At 49.7% G+C, this 13,622-nt stretch overlaps 1 non-coding gene and 1 pseudogene across 1 annotated transcript; both read right to left on the bottom strand.

Annotated features, from left to right (window-relative positions):
* Nucleotides 1-9,744: 9,744 nt before the first annotated feature.
* On the bottom strand, nt 9,745-12,076 carry LOC146721230 (large subunit ribosomal RNA; annotated as a pseudogene).
* A 1,058-nt stretch (nt 12,077-13,134) lies between these two features.
* On the bottom strand, nt 13,135-13,289 carry LOC114941937 (5.8S ribosomal RNA). Its single transcript, XR_003821729.2, has one exon. It is a non-coding gene; the product is annotated as a 5.8S ribosomal RNA (ribosomal RNA).
* Nucleotides 13,290-13,622: the final 333 nt, after the last annotated feature.

The following is a 13,622-nucleotide window of genomic DNA, read 5'->3' as shown; positions in this document are numbered from 1 at the left end:
GCGTCAAATTTAGCGAAACTCGATCGCGCAGAACCGGCATATTTCTCCCCGAAACCTTTTATTTGAAGATCGGTCCTCTGTCGTTTAGTGCGAAGCGTTTGACTCAATGCTTCGGAAATAAAGCTAAAATTAGACCCTTGATCTAATAAAGCGCGGACCTTAAAACATCTTCCTTCAGAAGTGTGTATGTCAACCCACGCGGTCGCGAGAAGAACGGTGGGCATCGTGGTATTCTAAGGTTTGAGAGTTTGCACGCTGGCGACGGCGGCGTCGCCGACTACGACAGTCTTACTCGTGGTAGTAGACGCATTAACGCTCGAATTCGATAAACGGGAATTTTCCGCTGTGTCCTTACTTTGATCACTCTCATTGTGTAACAATGTGTTATGAGAGCGTTGACAATGAGCGCATCGAATTTTGCTCGAGCATTTCGGCGTGAAATGTCCCGCTCGCAAACAATTGAAGCAGACCCGATTCTGTCGCGCGATGGCATGCCGCTATGTCGCGTTTTTCCGACGAAATTCCTCGCACTTCATTACCGAATGACTGCCGGAACAGCAAATGCACTTAATCGCGGAAAGATTATGAACGGAGAACTGCGTTTTGTCACTCTTAGAATTGACGATTACTTTAGGATTGTCGGAGAAGTCCGACAGACCTCGTATTCGAAGCGTGAGGAATTCATGAATATCCTTGTACGAAGGAAGCTCGCGACTTGACGAAATTTTTAAATTCCATTCGCTCCTTGTTTTCGAACTAAATTTTTGAGAGATGACGTAGACGAGAATGTCATCCCACTCGCGTACCGGCCGCTTTAGATTAGTGAGAGCCGCTAGAGATGCGGACACGGTATCTCTCAACTTTCGCATTTCCGCGACGTTTTCCGCCTTCATTGTCGGTAGGCACATGAAGGCGTGAATGTGAGTATAGATCAACGTAAGTTGATCATCATACTCGTCAATCAACAACTGCCAGACGGACTCATAATTAGCGTCGGAAATCTTTAAATTACTAATAATCGAGGCAGCGTCACTGATGACGCTCGTTTTGAGGTAATGAAATTTCTGCGTGTTCGAGAGAGAATCATTACTCGCGACAAGAGACTCGAAAGTACCCATACAGCACCGATAGATTGCAAAAACATTACAACAATCTTTCACCGCAATATTGCAATATTACAAATTCACTGCAAAATGTTGCTACATCATTGCTGTTGAATTGCAGCAATGTTAAAATGTCCGCTTTTTGGAAGATTGCAACAAAATATTACAACAATATTGCAATATGTTATGAGTTTGCAATAATGCATTGTTATTGCAACCATAAACTAATGTTGCATATACAGGTATATAAATGTAAATAAATCATTAATGAAAATACGTTTTAGTTAATTTATATATATTACAATATATAAATTATAGAATTTGGATTACATGCAATATTTCCGAAATATTAATGTCATGTTGCTACAAGTGTGCTGGAATTTTGTGCACTTATATCTCTGCAATGTCTTTATAATGTTGCATTGCAACTTGCAACATTGCAACGTTGCTGCAATATAATTGCAATAATCTGTGCTGTATGGGTATTTTTAAAACTCTCCCATTCGGAGAACTTGCCCGAAAACTTCGGAAGTGAGATCCGTGGCAACTGAAAATTGTGATTATGAATGCCCTCGCGAATTGAAGAATCAGTACTGTGTTCTAACAACGGAGATTGATTAATTGAGAATCTTAATCGTATTTTCGTATTTCGAGACTTATCGTATCGCGAAGGAGGTCGGCCGTGTCGTGGTGGTGCTCCTCGGCGCGCAGGAAGTTTCCATTCAGGAAATACGCGACAGTCTTCTGCTCCTCCGAAGTTGTGGCTTGCAGCAGCTTGACGTGTAGCCCTTGACAGGAAGTCCAAAGCGTTTCCAGCGTTGCAAGACGCCTCTGCGTCTTTGCTAATGTAACATTAGCTTTCGCTAATTTCTTGAAGTTAACGAGAACTCGCTTTATCGAGTCGATTGTTTCAACTTGCGAGATGAGCAAATTTCTTAATTCTGCCATTATTTCTTCGTTAATGAGCTATTAATAGTGACTTGATCGAAGGTACCGGGCTCGTGAGCACGGTGCCGACGGCAACGAATGCGCGACGACTTTTGGTCGAATCGCGACACTGTTATGTCGCTTAAGAATACACGGGATATGCCGGGGAGCGTTACCGCTGCGCCGACGGCAACCTTTCCGCGGATGTTTTCTTATCGACAAGCGGATTTCTCCGGTGCCTGAAGAATTAACGCCGTGACGTTCAATTGCCACGCCGACGGCGTCGAACTCGCGACGATTCCCTTTTAATCGTCGCGTCCAGTCTCGATTAGCACAGTGTATGATGTTCCGGGCGTGTTATCGACGCCGACGGCAACACCTTCGCGGAATACTTCACTTCGTTCCGCGAAACACGATGTAATTTTGACTTTGAGTTCACGAATTGTTTCCACCACCAGACCCCCGCGTTTGAACCTTGTAAATGAACTCGCGAATAAGGCGCGAAGCTCAACATTTAGATTCCCGCGGGAATGTTCGTTAAAGTTAACTCCACGACGGGAAAATAACTCCACTTGTCGCTCAAGCAGAGTGAGTGAGCCCAGAGAGAAAACCCGTTGGATAGTGAACGCGACACTGTCTTTGTTCTTCTTCTGCACTCATTCGATTGTAAAACGAGAAGTCACAGTCCGACGTCTCACTGACAATGTTCACCCGTTCCGTCTCACAACGCGAATCTCGCGTAGTTTGATTATCCGTATGATCGGGTCAACGAAAAATCCGGCTCAAAGGACCAATGTTTTTCCTTTTATTTAATTTTAATAACAGTAATTTTATTGTATCATATCAGATTTGTACACTGTATCTGGTTCCGACGCTTTGGATTCTTTTGATAGACTATTGAATACGTGATTGAGGTTCGATTGTCGTTCTTCAAGAACAAAGAAAGACAGGATATCGCGGATCCGTTACAAGCATACCGCTTTATCGTTGGGTGCTCTCGACTGTGTCTTTGGGCTAACTGAACTCCCTTTTTAACCTCGGGGAAGACAACCGATTCGGAATCACGAGCTTTGCATGAACTCGGCGCGTGACACGCGCGCGGCTAATCGTGATTCGCTGGCCGGTTGACCTGTCGATGTCCGCTCGAGGTGCCAAACAAAGTCGATTGTTGGTCGAGCCTTGAGTCCCTGGCTTTGACTCGGAACCAGAACAATATATATATATATATTTTTTTTTTCTCGACAGCTTTGTTCCAAGTTTTAAACAGTGATAAATATTATTATTTTGAATGTGATAATTATTAATCAGAGAAATTCTAATAAAATTCTTTTCATACCATATTCTCTTACAATTACCATAACTTTTAGGGTAAATTCTAAGAGAAAATTCTCTCAGTGTTTTGATTAATTATTAAAAATTACTTGTAAAAACGCGCGGCGCGCACAGCACACGTTGCTCGATGCGGACGGCAATAGTTTACACGGCAAAGACACGACAATCATAATCACAATCTAAGAGAATTTTTTCTTAGAATTTACCTAGAAAATTATGGTAATCGTAGGACATTATGATGTATGTATAAGATTTAACGTTGTAGGATGCCGGGTTAACGTGATCAAATAATTGTACGCGTTTTGAAACGGTTTAAATTAGTTTATTCACTTTCTACAAGTTCGTCGCGTACCGAGACTTATGTTTCTCGGCGCTCGCTGTCTCGAGAACTGACTCGAGGGCTGCGCGAATTTCGGAGCTCGCGTAGGGCGGCAGCCGATCGGGGTCCTCGATTGGATCATCAGAAAATCAGGCGATGTACACACGCCAATTAGCGGCGAGTGTACACGTTGGTTTCACGTGTTTCCTTGGCGTAAACATTAAGGAATTTAACAAAAAAACATTCTAGAAAATTCGATCGTCCTCGAGGATTCGATCCGAAGAACGAATCTTCAACATACCGCCCGCCTCGTATGCGAACGAATGCGAAATAAACTTAAACGAAGCGGGAGCGAATCGTCGAGGAAGATGATTACAAAAAACATACAGGTGAAGACGACTCGCACTGAGAAAGTTGTCTCGAAGATTACATAACTCTTACAAGTTAGCGGCTTCATCCGTTGCGGACGCGTTAGAGTTATCACGTATTGGCATAATTGCGCAATAGGTCGTTTCAATGTGGACCGTGCGGTGCGTATGGTCACAACTCGAACGACTCCATCAGATCCGGGATGGATTTGCTGTACTCGGGCAAGCTCCCATTTGCTTGGAGGGAACACGGGACTTTTAACTAATACTAATTCGCTTATTGCGAAGTTAGGAGACTGCTTGCACCACCTGTTTCGCTGTTGAAGCGAATGTAAATAATCCTGTGACCAGGCACGCCACACGGTTTCCTGCATGGCACGGATTAGTTGCCATCGCGAGAGCCTACGCGGGTCGATCGCGAGTACCGATTCCTCCGGAACGGCTACGAGGGGCCGTCCAATCAGAAAGTGACCCGGGGTAAGCGCCGACAAGTCACCCGGGTCGTCCCTAAGCGGAGCGATTGGTCGCGAGTTAAGGCACGCTTCTATTTTACATAGAAGCGTCGCGAGTTCAGCCCTCGAAAGTGTGTGGGAACCAACAGCGCGCCTCAGATGCGTTTTAAGGCTCTTGACTCCGGCCTTCCAAAGGCCGCCGAAATGTGGAGCGGCGGAGGGAACACTTGGGCTCCCGCAAAAGCGGCGCCTTCCCACGATACAAAGAGGAGCTCATATGCCCACCCCGCCCCTGGTGCAACATTGCAGCCGAGACAAGAGGCATGGCCACCTCGCCAGTAGATAGGGACAGTGGGAATCTCGTTAATCCATTCATGCGCGTCACTAATTAGATGACGAGGCATTTGGCTAAACCTGCGCCCGCGTAGCGGGCGGACTTCCCGGAGTAGGTCTCCAGTAACCGTGTCGGATCATTCACCCGCTTAGATGAGTGTAAATGGGTAAAACATTATTAAATTAGATAAATAAATAAATAAGCAAATAAATAATTATTATAAGTTAATACAGCAATAAACGTGCCAGGGCTCGGCTTGCCGCGGTGGCGGGAATCACTTCCGCTTCTCCCACGTTGCAAGGCCGGCCAACTCCGATGCCCCAGGTTAGCATCTTTGTTATAAGTTAAATTTTAAATTAGTTTGTACTGTGAGCACATTGAGACAGGTTATTTATCCATGAATGCATTTGCGATCTCGATTGAGCTTCTTAGAGCTATAAGGGACATGGTTAGCCAGTCCTCTTTTTTTATTTTTAGCTGCTTTAATTCCAATACTGTTTTAGTTGGTAAAGCTCCTCTTGAGCCAACGACAATAGGCACTACTCTCGAGGTAGGGACGTTAAAGTTGTCCTTTAATTTATTAGAGATGTCTTTGTATTTATCCACCTTCTCTCTGGCTGCTTCTGCTAGAAAGTTCCTGTTCTCGTACCGGACCGTAACGTCGAGCACGAGAGCCCGTTCCTCATTCAAAATGACGAGGTCGGGTTTGAATCTTTCGCCATGAAGTTCTATAGTGGGTTCCACTATAACTCTGTTGTTCACAGAGAGACGATCTTTCAGGAGGTTTACTATCTCATTATGACGCTTTATGCGTTTTGTCTTGGTTGCACTACATTGATCAAGTATATGACCTAATGTCTCGTCTGCCTCGCCACAAGCCCGGCAGACGGTGTCTACATTATCGTGCGCTCTTCGCATAGTCATGCGTGTAGGATAAGTGTTGGTTCGCATTTTAATCGCGTCTATAAGACGCGAGGAGCGTAACAGATTGCTACGAGATAGCCATGCATTACTGAGTGGTTCTTGGCCAAAGTCTTGGACCCCTTGTCCTTGCGCAATTAATTGCGCCCACTCCTGCCTGTAATTGTTCTTAATTTGTCTCTTCCTTTCCTCTATCTGCTTGATGGACGCTGGCCAAGATAGTCGCAGCGCTGCAGCGTAAGACTTGTGCACTTTTTGCGATGCTTCATTACAGATAACTTTTCGGACGAGTATATCGTCAGATGCGGCCGCTTTCGCGGCGTTCCTGAGTGCTGCCAGATAGACCATGGGAAGTGTCTCGAGAAGACCAAGTCCCCCTTCCTTCATAGGCGTGTATAGGAAGGCACTATTTGTGGTCTCATGCAGATGTAAGATCTGTTTAACACCGCTTCTAATGGCTATGTCAATGTTTTTTAGCGTCTCTTTGGATGGCGGACGCATTACCAACCCATAGGTGAATCTGGGCAGCAGGTACGTGCGCAACAGAAGTATCTTCTGCATTGGCTTAATAGGGAGCGCCTTCACCCTCTCTATGACTCCCTGAATCGTATGGAGCTCTGAACCCTCGATCAGGCCTCTCCAAGGTGTGGCTGTTGCACCTAGATATCTAAAGGCTTTATCTGGTTCTCCATATGGAATCGGGGTTCCTCTTACGACCATCTCCGGGTCTCTAATGTACCAGGTTTTTGGTCTTGGTACGTACTCGAAGGCGAAGCATTTTTCAATAGAAAGCGCCATACCACGCTTTCTTAGCTCGGTATAGACCGAGTTGATCTGACCGATGGACGTTTGTCGGTCTTGTGCTAAGAGTACCATATCATCAGCGAATGCCATTGCTGCCAAATTGCGCTCCTCGACTTTAACACCTACGGTGTTTTCTTGCACCATTTCAATTATAGGCTCAATCACCAAGTTAAACAAGGTGGGTGACAGGGGATCGCCTTGCTTGACACCTCTCTTTAATTCGATCGGCACCCCGTCACTTCTAGCCTTTATAGTGGTCTTGCAACCACTGTACATGTTCACGATGTAATTTGCCACTTTGGCCGGGATTCCTTTTCTTATTAATGCCCAATAGATGGCCTTGTGTGGGATAGTATCGAATGCTTTCGATATATCCAGGACGGTGAAAACACCGCCCGACGCTTTTGCTTCACTAATGGCTGCACTGAGTAGTCTAGTGTTCGTAAAACAGCCATTCTCTTTAGTAAAGCCTTTCTGTCTTAGCGTTTGTTGAATGACCTCGCGTATGCGACGGTCCAGCAGCGATGAAAATATTCTGCTTAACATTGAGGAGATAGTTATAGGCCTCCAGTTTTTAACATCCGAGAGATCTTTACTCGCTTTAGGTATAAGGGTAGTGCGATTCTGCTTCCAAGCTATTGGATAAGCCTCTTTTAGGAGCAGGAGATTGAAGAACTTAGCCAAAACAATACTGATGCCTTTTCCTTTCAAGTCAGCCTTTTCAATCTTATCTAAACCAACAGCTGAAGAGTTGGCAATGCGTCTGATTTTGTCCTGCACTTCCTTTGGCTTTATTGGTAGGAAGATATCTCTCAGCGGAACCTCGGCGTCTGCAACACCGATTGGTTCTTGCTGGGGGCCGGGCGAACCCCATAGATTGGTGTACAATTCTTTAATTTTCGCCATCTCGGGCGATTGACGCAATTGTATAAGCGATAGGTCATTGGCGGCCACGGCATCTGCCAGCTTCCTTGGACAGTTATTCATTAGCTCCTGGCATTTTGCAAAGGCGAAGCGCCTCTTCTCCATCCCGTTTGGCGGACGGCTTTTGGTTTTTCGATTCCTACGTTTTCTGGAATCTTTATGTACTCCCTTGTTTTTATTCAGGCATTCTGTTATCTCGTCGCATAGCAAGTCAATATCCTCACTGGTCGTTTTTTTACTTGCTAACGAGACCAGTCTTGCAACCATGGTTGCCCATACGCCTTTCAGTTCACTTTCCGCTTCGATTTCCGCCAGCACACTCTCTCTCCAATCCTCGCCTTCAAAGGATAATTGCTCCGGCGCTGCACTTCGCGCCGGAGATTCGTTCTGCGTTCTAGGAACCTCGACTACAGCAGCCAATTCTGGCTGCCGTGGAGCTACATCAGGTTGTGGGGCCGGTACAACGGCCGGTTTCAGTCGACGTCTTGCATCGCTTATTTGCTTATTGGTTTTACCCGGGAAAAATTCCATCAACTTGATGTTAATGTTTCGCTCGTCTTGGAACCTTAGATTGAGTTGTTCGAGCCGCTCCATCTCATCCGCAGTCCACACGGTTAACTTTCTGCCACTCTTTTCGGCTGGTTTTTCAGCCTCGGCTGCTCTCTTTGTATTCCTTATTTTCGGGTGAGCAAACCTTTCATGTTGCGAGAGCCCAATCCTTGATTCGAAGCTCAACTTACAGTTCTCGCATTTGTACTCGGCCGCTGGATTGACCTTTTTACCCCTGCACTTAGGGTAATGACAGCGCCATGAATGGATTTTTCGGAAAGACTTCCCGACATTTCTCGCACTCCCAATTGACATGCACATCTGGATGTTGTTCTAGAAAGTGTGCGTTCAGCTGCTTTGCACCAATGCAACTGATACTTCTACTGTTCTCCAAACATTTTGGGCAGTCCATGACTGCATCTGTACTTCCTTGGATGGTCAAGGGCTGGGTAACCCGAATGGGTATTGGGTCCCATCGCCCGTCCGACGGCGCCCCTGGGACTCGGGCGCCGCTCGCGCTTCCTCGCCTTTTCGCCACATAGGCAGCGTCCGCCCCGCCAGAAGCGTTCTCGGGGTCGTCCGCCTCCGAGGCTTTTTCTATTTCACTATCCATATTTGCTCCTGAATAGACCGTCGCCTGGAGCCAAGACGACGGTCGGGCAATCGTGGGCTGCACCTCACCCCGACGGTTATAAATTAGTTTGCGGCGTGTTGCTTTTGATTTCCGCAAACAAACTCTGGGCACTCTAGGCTGCTCCTCACCCCGATGGTTTCTTTGGTGTCTGATTGCACAAGGTATACCCGGACTACAAAGAGCCGGCTTGGAAGAAGAGAAAAGGCGAGCTAGGGGTTAGTTTCCCAATTCTGGGACAGCAATTTCCCTTTTTCACAGAATAATCTGTTCCCCCATGATGGCTTACGCCATTTGATTCCTTTCTTCGCTTCGCCTTTTCGGCCGATGACAGGCCTAACAAGTTATCCCTGATGCGCCAGCTTGGCGAGTTCCGAGCGTGCTAATTTGCTCGGCGCTGTACACCCGTTAGCCGTCGCCCACCGTACCGTCTTGCTATGGTGGGGACGTTGCCCGGGAGTGACCACGAGGAGGTGAGGTACAACTTGGACGTGAGAGGCTGAAGGTCCTTACTAGAGGACTTCGTTGGCGCATCACGACCCAACTACGACTCTCTCTAAGTACCATCGCGGCGTGTTGCTTTGAGGACCGAGAGAGTCATAGTTACTCCCCCGAGAGAGTTATAGTTACTCCCCCGAGAGAATCATAGTTACTCCCGCCGTTTACCCGCGCTTGCTTGAATTTCTTCACGTTGACATTCAGAGCACTGGGCAGAAATCACATTGCGTCAACACCCGCGAGGGCCATCGCAATGCTTTGTTTTAATTAGACAGTCGGATTCCCCTAGTCCGTGCCAGTTCTGAGCTGAGCGTTGAATGGCGGCCGAAGAGGACGACCACGACGGCTCGCGCCGCCACGAAAGCCTCGCAGCAAGAAAGATCCGCGGGAGGCCAAGGCACGGGACCGAGCTCGGATCCCGGGACCGGCGCGAGAACACCGACCGTTCACCTCGCCCAGGCCCGGCACGTCAGCCAGACCCGCTTCCCGACCAAGCCCGACACGCCCCGCTCCTCAGAGCCAATCCTTATTCCGAAGTTACGGATCCAATTTGCCGACTTCCCTTACCTACATTATTCTATCGACTAGAGGCTCTTTACCTTGGAGACCTGCTGCGGATATGGGTACGAACCGGCGCGACACCTCCACGTGGCCCTCTCCTGGATTTTCAAGGTCCGAGGGGAAGATCCGGACACCGCCGCAACTGCGGTGCTCTTTGCGTTCCAAACCCTATCTCCCTGCTAGAGGTTTCCAGGGAACTCGAACGCTTATACAGAAAAGAAAACTTTTCCCGGATCACCCGACGGCGTCTCCAGGTCATTTTGGGTTACCCCGACAAACACTCTTACGAGGGCCCGAATTGTATGCGGTTCCGCTGCCGGGTTCCGGTATAGGAACCGGATTCCCTTTCGCCCGACGGGCGTGTGTCTTTCGTATAATATTTATTATTATTTCTCGACACTCGAGTATATTGTACGCCGTCATTGACATAGGATTTCTCCTAGGGCTTAGGATCGACTGACTCGTGTGCAACGGCTGTTCACACGAAACCCTTCTCCACGTCAGTCCTCCAGGGCCTCGCTGGAGTATTTGCTACTACCACCAAGATCTGCACCGACGGCGGCTCCAGGCAGGCTCGCGCCCAGGCCCTTCTGCGCTCACCGTCGCGACCCTCCTACTCGTCAGGGCTTCGTGACGACGCGAAAGAAGACTAACGCCCGCTCCCGGTTGCCGCCCCACTTGCCGCTGACGGCAGAGTATAGGCTCGACGCTTCAGCGCCATCCATTTTCAGGGCTAGTTGCTTCGGCAGGTGAGTTGTTACACACTCCTTAACGGATTTCGACTTTCATGGCCACCGTCCTGCTGTCTTAAGCAACCAACGCCTTTCATGGTGTCCCATGAGCGTCGAGTTGGGCGCCTTAACTCTGCGTTTGATTCATCCCACAGCGCCAGTTCTGCTTACCAAAAATGGCCCACTTGGCACTCTGATCCGAAGATGCTCGTGGCTTCATAATTCAAGAAAGCCAGAGATCTCACCCATTTAAAGTTTGAGAATAGGTTGAGGTCGTTTCGGCCCCAAGGCCTCTAATCAATCGCTTTACCAGATGAGACTCGCGCGCGTTCCGTGCGGAACGGCCGAGTGCCAGCTATCCTGAGGGAAACTTCGGAGGGAACCAGCTACTAGATGGTTCGATTAGTCTTTCGCCCCTATACCCAGTTCCGACGATCGATTTGCACGTCAGAATCGCTACGGACTTCCATCAGGGTTTCCCCTGACTTCGTCCTGACCAGGCATAGTTCACCATCTTTCGGGTCCCAACGTGTACGCTCTGGGTGCGCCTCTTCTCGCTATGAGAACGAGACGCCCCGGGAGTGCGAGGCCGCATCGCGACGCGGCCCATCCTTCCTAGGTCGACGGCCAGGGCCGACCTTCACTTTCATTACGCCTTTAGGTCTTGCGACAAGTCCCAATGACTCACGTACATGTTAGACTCCTTGGTCCGTGTTTCAAGACGGGTCCTAAGAGTACCCAAAGCAGTAGCGTCGCCGACCGGTATCGGTCTCCCGCGAGACCGCGGGAGACGTTCGCAGGCCTGTCGAAGGTGTACCGTACTGTAACCAACAGCGGGCCAGGACCGGGGACGGCGCGAAGTCCGTAACCTCCGAGTACCGTGGCGCGCGCTTGCGACGGTCTCGACGCACCGTGAATAGTGCGGCCTGATACCTTGCGCGTACCTCCGAGCAGCCGGCCGGGCGACCGAGGGTTTGTCGCGTGCCGTTTTACCGCCGACGCGACAGACACCGCACCCGGGCCGTAGACCGACACCCAGCGGGTCGCGACGTTCTACTTGGGGAGAAGTGCACGACGACGAGCGCCGAACATCGGCGCACGGTAGCGTGCCCGCGCGCGAGCCGCAAGGACTCCGCGGGACATCGCCGACCGACGCGAAGCCAGCGCCGCTGACGATGAATCTCCCCGTTCGATCTTTTGGGTTTCTTAGGTTTACCCCTGAACGGTTTCACGTACTCTTGAACTCTCTCTTCAAAGTTCTTTTCAACTTTCCCTCACGGTACTTGTTCGCTATCGGTCTCGTGGTCGTATTTAGCCTTAGATGGAGTTTACCACCCACTTAGAGCTGCACTCTCAAGCAACCCGATTCTAAGGAGAGATCCTCCCGAGGCGCGCACCGGTCGCTACGGGCCTGGCACCCTCTACGGGTAAGTGGCCCCATTCAAGATGGACTTGGACGCGACGCGGCACCTCGGGATAAGCGGATCCTCCCAAACACCACATTTCCCTGCGGCGGAACCGCGGGATTCGGTGCTGGGCTCTTTCCTGTTCGCTCGCCGCTACTAAGGAAATCCTGGTTAGTTTCTTTTCCTCCGCTTAATAATATGCTTAAATTCAGCGGGTAATCTCGCCTGCTCTGAGGTCGTCGCATAGTGAGTTTTCGTAGCCGTTTGCCTCCTCCGCGTCGCTCATCGTCGTCTCTCCTCTATAATATATATTATAAGAGGGAGAGAAAGAGAGCGTCGAACGAAAGAGCAGCAGCGGCAGCACACGAAATACGCGAGAAGGCAAATCGCCGGGGCGCTAACCGCACACACACTCGTTGGTGGTAATGGAGACGATATATCGCGGGGTTCGAGATTCTCGGCTCTCCCTTCTCTTTTATATACGAAATTCGGGCGGAATCGATTCGACGAGTACACGACGCGGCGCGCCGGTCCCCTTTTTTCGCTTTACGAAAATTTCGTGGACTCGGACACGCGGTCGGCTCGCGATTCAAAACTCTTCTCCGTAAAGAGGTAAAGGATTACGAATGCTCTCTCCGCCGGACGACGACGCGCCGTATATTTCTCCGTAATACCGTTATGTGTGCGGGCAAGGGCGCCTCGGCATAAGACGCGCGAGCGCTATCGCACCGAGAGACGCGGCACAGAGTGCGAGAGCAGTCCGGTCAGTCTGTGTGATGTACGGAGAGGAGAGACGGTGAGACAAGCGCTACCTACTTTCGGGAGACAACGACGCACGCACCGTTCTAGGGAAAGCGGTGCCATTCACCGTCCTGACCCTTTTTTTGGCCGTTTGTTGCTCCCTTCGCGCGCGCTCTTACTCTCATCCCATTTCTCCTCGGCTCTCGCGTACACACACGACTTGGATACACAAACACGCTCCCCCTCTTAATTCGCGCAGCATTCTCTGGGCGCGCGTTCGCCAACGTTTTACACGCTTGTGCGCTTCTCCTCCTCATTATTATTATTATTTCGGTGTGTCATTTCAGACGACGCCAGGATTTGCACTGCGGCCGGTCGGCGCGGCACAGACACCTCGGGCGAACGTCCAACGATCGCTCGTACGCCCATTGTAAGCGTTGCACAGGGCACAGGCGACGCGCGCGCCATTCTCTGGTCGCCCGCGTCGTGGCCGTGCGCGCTTTTCGGGCGCAAGCAGTTTAGGGGTACTAAAACGACCCTCAGCCAGGCGTGGTCCGGGAATTGTATCCGTGGACCGCAATGTGCGTTCGAAATGTCGATGTTCATGTGTCCTGCAGTTCACAAGTTGACGCGCAATTAGCTGCGTTCTTCATCGATTCACGAGCCAAGTGATCCACCGTTCAGGGTAATCGTTCGAAATTTTTGCGTTCGCGAAGAAACGCGCTTCTCGTTCAACCATCGTGGTCTCTTCTCTCGGACGAGAGAGAGAGAATAATCGTGGTGGCTCTTCGATCAGCCTGTCCGCGCGCGGACCGCCGCCTCCCGCCAGGGAAGGCTACGGCACAAAGATAGAGTTGTGTGTTTCTCGTTCGGAGCGTCTCTCCCGCAACGGGAGAGCCGGGGCGGAAGCTCTTTGAAGAAACCGTTGGACCGACACAGTTGACAGATTGGTCGAAATATCATCGATCCCTTCTCTGTGTTATATATATATTATAATAATATATGGGGGTCCTCTCGCTCG

Source organism: Nylanderia fulva, unplaced genomic scaffold, assembly GCF_048542155.1.
Source record: "Nylanderia fulva isolate GAGA-0341 unplaced genomic scaffold, ASM4854215v1 Scaffold518, whole genome shotgun sequence".
NCBI lineage: Eukaryota > Metazoa > Arthropoda > Insecta > Hymenoptera > Formicidae > Nylanderia > Nylanderia fulva.
The sequence above is the reverse complement of the archived record's forward strand: the minus strand, read 5'-3'. Positions and strand labels throughout refer to the sequence as shown.